Source organism: Erythrolamprus reginae, chromosome 3, assembly GCF_031021105.1.
Source record: "Erythrolamprus reginae isolate rEryReg1 chromosome 3, rEryReg1.hap1, whole genome shotgun sequence".
Classification (NCBI taxonomy): domain Eukaryota; kingdom Metazoa; phylum Chordata; class Lepidosauria; order Squamata; family Dipsadidae; genus Erythrolamprus; species Erythrolamprus reginae.
In genome coordinates this window covers 176,915,523-176,923,799 of record NC_091952.1, presented here as the reverse complement: position 1 = coordinate 176,923,799, position 8,277 = coordinate 176,915,523, and the positions used below count along the sequence as shown (strand labels likewise).

Genomic DNA, 8,277 nt, shown 5'->3' with positions numbered 1-8,277 from the left:
CATATACTAAAAATAAAACAATACAGTTTATCTAATTAATATACAAAAAAGATTCTTAAAATTCTAACTTAAAACATTCATTTTCATTCTTTCAATAATCACACTAACGACATTCAATGGACTGGGGAAGGTCTAATGTTCCCAGGCCTGACCCCAAAGATGTGTTTTTAAACTCTTTCGGCAGGCAAGGAGGGTGGAGGCAGTGCGAATCTCCAGGGGGAGCTGATTCCAGAGGGCCGGGGCCCCCACAGAGAAGCCTCTTCCCCTAAGTCCCACCAGCCGACATTGTTTGGTTGATGGGACCCTAAGGAGACCAACTCTGTAGGGTCTCACCGGTCGCTGGGATTTGTGCAGCAGAAGGCAGTCTCAGAGATAGTCTGGTCCTATTCCATGTTGGGCTTTATAGTTCATAACCAACACTTTGAATTGTGTCCGGAAACTGGTCAGCAGCCAATGCAGTCCGCAGAGTGTTGATGAAATATGGGCATGCCTTGGAAGGCCCATAACCGCTCGCGTGGCTGCATTTTGGATGATTTGAAGTTTCCGAACACTCTTGAAAGGTAGCCCTATGTAGACAGCATTGCAGTAGTCCAACCTTGAGGTGATAAGGGCATGAGTGACAGTGAGCAAAGACTTCCTGTCCAAATAGAGCCACAACTGATGCACCAGGCGAACCTGGGCAAACGCCCCCCTATATATCCACAAGGCAGTGGAGGTTTGTAGTCAGAATTTCCCTTCTCCTAGTGATTGACTAGGATGTCTTCTATCCCTATCTTGCCAAAGGTCAATGACCCATTGGCTACTCTCAGCCTGGATTCTCCAGCCTATTGAAGCTGTTGCCCGAGATGTGGCCGTTGTGCATGGTACAGCTACTAGGAGCCACAGGTGAGAGCTGAGTGACAGGTGGGAACCAAAGGTGAACAAGTCGCCTTAAAAGCTGCTCTAAATGAGCTGCCTAAAAGGACACAACATACCCCTATATCAGAGGTGCTACTCCTCACTGAGCACCCCATACACCCCAATAACATATTACTGACTGCTTATTGCAATTCTGACAAAGTTGCCTCTTTTGGTATTGGCAAGGGGCTTTGAGAACCCCACCTCAAACTTTAACCAATTTTTTTTAAAAAATGATGTTATTTCCATTTTGGCATTGGCGGAATTTTGAACGATTGTGGGACTACTAGGCTACAGTATAGTAGTTAGAATTTCAGATACGGTCAAAAGTGTAGAAATGGCTAGAGCAGATTACCTTGGTTCCTGAACTAAGAAGGGATGAATGCTTGAAGCCAGATTTCCGAAAGCTCATCTCAGCTGCATGAGATGGAAAAGCAGCTTCTGTGACATATTGATAGCTCAGGATGACAGGTGTGATATTTATTGCCGAGGACAGCAAAATTTATATACATATATATTAAAACAAATGCAGGCATTAGAGAAGGATGGAAAGGTATGACAGGCAGTGCCAGATAACAAATTTCTGCAAGAAAAGGTTGTCCCAGGAAGCATAATTTGTGAAATTCTATTTTATCTGTCCTGAACCAAGTATGAACTATGGAACTACTGGATACATTCATATTGGTATTGTCATTCCATTCCCCATCAAGGATTCTCAAACCTGTAAACGCAAAGTCAAAATGCTCTGGGTAGAATATTTACATTTTTTTCAGGCGTTTAAAAATGTCTATCTTCCCAAATGATAACAGAAATATAAAAACATTGAAGGCACTATCAGTCAAAACTTTGTTTCAAATGCTTGAGAGAAGTTCAATATATCTGAGGTTTATATATTAGTGGTTCTATTTATGTGTTCCCTAAGATTCTTTAGGTCAATATCAATTGGATTTGTTTTTCATTTACCAGCTCCAGTATTGAGATACTAAAAAACAAAACAAAAATACTGTCTATATTTTTAAGTGTGTTTGATTGTTTAAAATGGTCATCACAAATATAGGGTAAGAAATGAATAGCAGCCTTGTCTGTGGAGATTCTCAGTCATCCAGGTCATAGTTGTCTCAAGTGTGACTTTTGCTTCAAAAGGCAACTGGGCTGTGGAGTCCTTTTTTTTTCCCTTGAAGAAGAAGAGGCCAGTAAGGGGCGTACATAAGTGCACTGGTGTGCCTTTCGTCCCCTGTCCAATTGTCTTTCCTTTCTTTCACCTATCTTATATATTCTCTTCCTTTCATATATCCTTTCCTCTAAGTTCACTTTCACCCTCTTTTATATTATCACATGTCTATTTTTTTCCTATGTATTTATTTATTGGACAAATGAATGAATGAATGAATGAATGAATGAATGAATGAATGAATGAATAAATAAATAAATAAATAAATAAATAAATAATAAAATAAACTTGAAGATATCTGGACTTCAACTCCCAGAATTCTGGGAGTTGAAGTCCAAATATCTTCAAGTTGCCAAGGTTGGGAAACACTACTGCAGGCTAACTATCATGATTTAGAGATGTGAAATTCATGGCCAACTTCTGTCAGGTGAAGAAATGTTTAAAATGAACCTATCACAGGCCATAGAAAAGTTGTAAATAATAAATAGTGCATTTGCCAGAAACTAGCATTTTTGTATCAGGGGTGGGTTCCAACTTACCCTGGTTCACTTCCTCCTGTGCCATGTAGCTGTGTGCACATTGCACACTGTGTGGCCATGTCGCATGGGCACATGTGAGCTTCATGCATGCCCACATGCACAATGCCCAAAATGTAGCTTCTGCACATGCACAGAAGCTTAAAACAAGATGGCGGCACCCATGGATTGACACCAGCTGAATCGGCTCCATGACGTCATCACCCAGTTTACTAACAGTTCTAAAGAACCGATTAGAACATACCCCCTCTATGCATGTATGTATGTATGTATGTATGTATGTATGTATGTATGTATGTAAACTATTCAAACCAACACAATATAACTCCAACTCCACAATATAACACTTAAACAACACAATATAACTGCAAGTAAATCAAATTTCTGTGAAATCAAACTGTCCACTTAGGAAGCAACACTGATTGACAATCAATTTCACATGCTGTTGTGCACATTCAACTTTATACAGAACAAAGTATTCAATGAGAAAAGGCGGGGAGAAGCCTCCATAGGACCCCTCTAGGAATCTCGTGGTAGGAAACGGGGCCTCCACCCTCCCTGTGGTTTCCCCAGTCGCCTGCATTATTTGCTTTTACATTTGCTTTTACAAATCTAATATATTATTATTATTATTATTATTATTATTATTATTATTATTATTATTATTATTATTATCATTATCATTATCATTATCATCATCATCATCATCATCATTATATTTATCATTATCATTATCATCATTATTATTATTATTATTATTATTATTATTATTATTATTATTATTATTATTGATTCCTATGGGAAAAATTGCTTCTTCTTACAAACTTTTCTACTTAAGAACCTGGTCATGGAACAAATTAAGCTTGTAAGTAGAGGTACCACTGTATGAGCTACATTTGGTCTGCTCACCATAGCTGAATTTCTATGTTGTCAGTATATGGCCAATGAACATGGAGGGATAGCCAGCAATAATAATAAACACAGATTTATTGTGAAATGAGATGTCATCATATCAATGAGAGTTTCCAAGAAATTTTGTGTGTGTCATATCAAAACCACCATGGGTTTACAAGAGACTCTTATATAAAGGCGATGCATAAGTTTAATTACAAATGTTGACGTGAAATCCAGGTTGATCCTGTTTCTCCCAAATGAATTGACCACAATTTTCAGCTTGGCATGACTTGAAAGCTTAAAGAATGTATTTCCACTAATTGCCAAATCATTCCATTGTTTCTGTGTATACAGAAACACTACACTATGATCATAGTCGTCATGCTTGAGTTACTATCTGATATTTACTTCTGCTATTCCAATTGACTAATCTGGTTCATACTGACTGCAAATTTCCATTTATTCAATTGGCCTTTTTTCAGTGTCACCCTGCAGTTCTAGTGGGAATGTGAAAAGAACAACAATAATTTTGGCCATGCCTGTTCTTATCTTTGCAATTATTTTCATGTCACCGCTGCCTAACTCTTGATCATATAAAGCTGGGATCTAAAATTAATTTATTTTCTAGTGTTTATTATTTTGCACTGCAAACCTAATGCATTTTGAACAGATAACAATATATAGTAAAAATCCAGGTAAATAAATTAGAAACACCACCAAAAAAGCATCAGGGTTGTTTCATCCAATCCAGATCATTGCAGCCTCTAGATCAGTGTTTCCCAACCTTGGCAACTTCAAGGTATCTGGACTTCAACTCCCAGAATTCCCCAGCCAGCATTTGCTGGCTGGGGAATTCTGGGAGTTGAAGTCCAAATATCTTCAAGTTGCCAAGGTTGGGAAACACTGCTCTAGATATCAGTTCAGAATCTGGCTTGCAGTGTCAAAATATAACTGCATTTCATCAACATATTGAAAAACCTTATCAAAACTAATTGGTAACAACCCCCCCCCCCCCAATAGTTTTACATAGACTTTAAATAGCATAGAGGAAAGTACTGATATTATGGACCATCACACTGAAATTCCTAGGAGGTTGAGCAGTGTTACAGTGTGACTCTAACCAGAACTGCCAGATGTAGTATGAGTGGAAGCGCCTTGAAGTGGCTCCCAACCCTCATAGTAACTGCTGTGAGATCTAAGTAGACTAAAAAGAGCTTTTCTCCAAACTAGACCATCTAATGGTCATCCACCAGAGCGATCAGTATCATTTTGTTCCCATGCCTAGGGCTCAGGGGTGGGTTCCTACTTACCTCACTACCAGTTTGCTTCCTTCCTTCTTCCGTGTGGGCATGACATGTGGGTGCATATGTGTTGTGAATGTGTGCATGTGTATGCACAGTGGAAAAAAATCGGAAGGGGGAAAGAAGCCATAAACAAGATGGCGATCACATGCATGGTGCTGGGAACTCAACTTCTGCACATGCTCAGAACAAAAAAAATTGATAAAAGTAGATGGCAGAGAACCAGGTCAGTGATGTCATCATGATGTCACCAGCGAATCGCTACCGGACCGATTTGAACTGGGAGGAACCCACCCCTGCTAGGGCTGAATTTTGACTATAAAAGAATCAATAATTCATATGCTCTAGAACAGTGTTTTTCAACCAGTGTGCCGTGGCACATTAGTGTGCTGCGAGACATGGTCAGGTGTGCCACAAAGCTCAGCAAGAGAGAGAAAGAGAGAGAGAGAAAGAAAGCAAGAGAGAGAGAAAGAGAGAAAGAGAGAGAGAGAGAGAAAGAAAGCAAGAGAGAAAGAAAGAAAGTAAGAGAGAAAGAGAGAGAAAGAAAGAGAGAGAGAGAAAGCGAGAGAGAGAGAAAGAATGCAAGAGAGAAAGAGAGAGAGAGAGAGAAAGCAAGAGAAAGCAAGCAAGCAAGAGAGAGAGAAAGAGAGGCAGGGAAGGAGGGAGAGATAGAAAGAGAGCAAAAAAGAGGGGAAGGAAGGAAGAGAGAAAGAAAGAGGGATGGATAGAAAGGGGAAGGAAGGAAGAGAGAGAAAGAGGGAGAGAAATAGAGCAAAAGGGAAGAAGAGAGATAATTTTTTTTGTCCAAACTTTTTTTAGCCCCCCCCTGCTCAATGTGCCCCATGATTTTGTATATGTAAAAAATGTGCCGCAACTCAAAAAAGGTTGAAAATAACTGCTCTAGAACCATGATGGCGAACCTTATTATTTATTAGATTTGTATGCCACCTCTCTCTGAAGACTCGGAGTGGCTCACAACAACAAAACAGTACAAATCCAATAGTTAAAAACAATTTAAAACCCTTAATATAAAAACAATCATACATCTCATACAAACCATACGTAAAGCGGAAACAGCACAGAGGAATCAATTTCCCAATGCATGATGGCAGAGGTGGGTTTTAAGGAGTTTGCGAAAGGCAAGGAGGGTGGGGGCAGTCTTAATCTCTGGGGGGGGGGGGTTTCCAGAGGGTTGGGGCCGCCACAGAGAAGGCTCTTCCCTTGGGTCCTGACAGACGACATTATTTCATCGACGAGACCCGGAGAAGACCAACTTTGTGGGACATAACCGGTCACTGGGATTCATGCGGTCTTGGAGATATTCTGCATGCCACAGGTGGCACGCAGAGCCATTTCTGAGGGCATATCTGAGCTAGGCATGCCCTATCTCAGCTCCAATGTGCATGTGTGTGCTGGCCAGCTGATTTTGGGCTTGCACTCTTGGAGGAGTTTTTGGCTTCCAGGGAGCCCCCAGAGGGATGGGGGAGGTTGTTTTTACCCTCCCCTGGCTCCAGGGAAACGTTTGGAGCCTGGGGAGGTTAAAATACGAATTTACTGGGCCCATCAGAAGTTTTGAAACAGGCTGTTTCTAGCCTCCTAGTTTATTTTCTTGGGAGGGGGAGCATTGCTTAAAAATTGCTACTCAAAGCTAATTAATACCAATGAAACTTTGCATATGTACATAATATAAAAAAGATATATGTGTGCCTGTATCTGTGTATGCACCAAGAATTAGTTGGTTTCCACAAAACAAGTACTTTCAATTGCTCCAATACAGTAAAATAACTCTACAATATTCCTTTTAAAATAACAATCTTATTAAACATTATAGTTAAACAGATAAAAAGTAATGAAAATACAAAAGAAAGAAAGAAAAGAAAATGCAGGAGACTATGGAAAAATTTAAAAAATAAAAACCAGAAAGAGTATTGAGGTGAGATCTTCTCCAGACAGAAGCCTGCTTTAATTCAAGAATAGAATATAGTAGAGTAGAGTAGAATAGAATAGAATAGAATAGAATAGAATTTTTATTGGCCAAGTCTAATTGGACACACAAGGAATTTGTCATTGGCACATATGCTCTCAGTATACATAAAATTCAATTCAATTCAATTTATTAGATTTGTATGCCGCCCCTCTCCGAAGACTTGAGGTGGCTCACAACAGTAATAAAAACAGTATAACAATGGAACAAATCTAATAATAAAATATATAAAAACCTCAACAATTAAAAACCATACAGCACATACACATCAAACATGAGATATAATAAGCCTGAGGGAGATGTCTTAGTTCCCCCATGCCTGGCGATATAGGTGGGTCTTAAGTAACTTGCGAAAGACAAGGAGGGTGGGGGCCGTTCTAATCTCCAGGGGAAGTTGATTCCAGAGGGCCGGGGCTGCCACAGAGAAGGCTCTTCCCCTGGGGCCCGCCAAACGACATTGTTTAGTCCAGTGTTTTTCAACCGGTGTGCCGCGGCACACTAGTGTGCCGCGAGATATGGTCAGGTGTGCCGCGAGGCGGCTCGCCCCCCGCTATTGCCCCCCACTGCCACCGCCGCTATTGGCACCCTCCCGCGGGAGGCCGGCAAAGGTTGCTTTGAAAGTCGGCCCCCTCGCGCCCATGGCTTCTCATCGCTTCCCCGAAAGCTGCGCGTGTGTGTGCACGTGCACACCAAAATACCCCCGTGTGCACCCTTTTTCACGGCCACGTGCTCCTCATCCCCCTGCCAGCCCGCGGGGGGGGGGCGGGGAGGCGCTGGCAGCAGAAAGGAAGGGAGCCGCAGCCGCCCCGCTGCCCCCCGCCAGCCCCCTCTCCTCCTCCGCTGTCTCCTGCCTTTCGGCGTGGCTCCTCCCACACCCGGAACGCACGCCCTGCCCGTCTCACCTTTGCCGAGAGCACTTTCGTCCCGGGCTCTCAGCAAGGGGGTTGCAGGAGAGACGGGGCAGGTGTTCTCTCAGCAGAGGCCAGCGAAGGTGATATTCAATGTCGGGGGCGCGCGGGCGGTTGCGCGCGCTCCCTACCCCCCTGCTAGCCGCTCGGAATATTCAAAATAAGAAAAACCTTTGCCGGTGAAGGCTTTTCTTATTTTGAATATTCCGAGCGGCTAGCAGGGGGGTAGGGAGCGCACGCAACCGCCCGCGCGCCCCCGACATTGAATATCACCTTTGCCAGCCTCCGCTGAGAAGAACGGAGAGAGAACGAGAGTGAGTGAGAGCAACAGACAGCAAGATAGAGAGAAAGTGAGAAAGAGAGAGAGAGAAAGGGGGGAGAGAAAGAGATAGCAAGAGAGAGAAGAAGAGAGAGAAAGAGTGTGAGAAAGAAAACAAGAGAGAGAGAGAGAGGAAGCAAGAGAGAGAGCGAAAACAAGAGAGAGAAAGTGAGAAAAAGAGAGAGAAAGAGGGAGGGAGAGAAAGAGAGAGAGAGAAAGAACAAGAGAGAGAGAAAGAAAATAAGAGAGAAAAAGAGATAGCAAGAG

At 42.2% G+C, this 8,277-nt stretch overlaps 1 pseudogene; it reads left to right on the top strand.

Annotated features, from left to right (window-relative positions):
* The first annotated feature begins 787 nt into the window (after nt 1–787).
* Nucleotides 788–8,277, top strand: part of LOC139165454 (uncharacterized) — a 186,195-nt pseudogene continuing 178,705 nt past the window's right edge.